Below are 1,275 nucleotides of genomic sequence, written 5' to 3'. Positions count from 1 at the left end.
TCGAAATACTCACTGCACTATCTTAGATTTCAAATACAAACGTAGCAACAACATTTCATCCTTAAGGGTTGATTTTTAAAAATTGCCAAAACACGTATTTGCTCGCAGAAATTAATATTGTTTCTCCTTAACACCTTTTAACTCCCAATTCACCCTTACAACGTTTTAATTTTATGTAATGTCGCCATCTTAGATTTCATATACAAACGTAGCAACAACATTTCATCCTTAAGGGTTGATTTTTAAAAATTGCCAAAACACGAATTTGTTTAATTTCAACAATGAGCAACCTTCATGTAAATCCGAATACAAATAAAATATACCCTATGAAAACGTTGCAACCTCCTTTCATTTGATTAATAATATCAAACANTAATATTGTTTCTCCATAATACCTTTTAACTCCCAATTCACCCTTACAACGTTTTAATTTTATGTAATGTCGCCATCTTAGATTTCAAATACAAACGTAGCAACATTTCATCCTTAAGGGTTAATTTTTAAAAATTGCCAAAACAGGTATTTGCTTAATTTCAACAATGAGCAACCTTCGAGTAAATCCGAATACAAATAATATACAACCCATGGAAACGTTGCAACCACTTTTCATTTGATTAATAATATCAAACAGCATATATACGAAATTTCAAGTAAATTCAACCACAAATATCACAAACAAAAATTGCAACACCTTTTTACCCCTTCCCCTCTTTGGAGGTTGAATTTTTTAAATTGTCGAGATAAGTCTTTCAGAAATAAATAAGAGACCATTAAAACCAAGTTTCTAGTAAATCTGACCACAAATAATATACGTTCCATTTAAACATTGCAACTCCTCTTCATCACTCATCCACCCCAACAGAGATTGAATTTTTTAACCAGTTTCAAGTAAATCGGACCAAAAACTAACATGCAATCTTTGCAAACCCCTTTCAGCTTCCTAAAGAGGTAGAATTTTGTAAAATGTTGAAATAGGTATATATGTCACTAATTTTATATGAAAAAGCATTAAAGCCAAGTTTCAGGGTAGCACTATATATAAAACACCATACGTAACCATAGACAAAATTACGTTTTTAGCTGTCAGTTGCGATTTGTTATTTTATATCAGTTGCGTTTTGTTATACCACGTTTTTTTTTTTCCATGGGAACGGGATAAAATGTATTCTATGTCCGTCTCCTGGTTCCACGCTACCTCCCCACCAATTTTCAGCCAAATTGGTTCAGCCGTTCTTGAATTATAATAGTGTAACTAAAACGACTTTCTTTTACATA

The sequence above is a fragment of the Agrilus planipennis genome, unplaced genomic scaffold, assembly GCF_000699045.2.
Source record: "Agrilus planipennis isolate EAB-ADULT unplaced genomic scaffold, Apla_2.0 scaffold137, whole genome shotgun sequence".
NCBI lineage: Eukaryota > Metazoa > Arthropoda > Insecta > Coleoptera > Buprestidae > Agrilus > Agrilus planipennis.
This window is presented reverse-complemented; position numbering follows the sequence as displayed.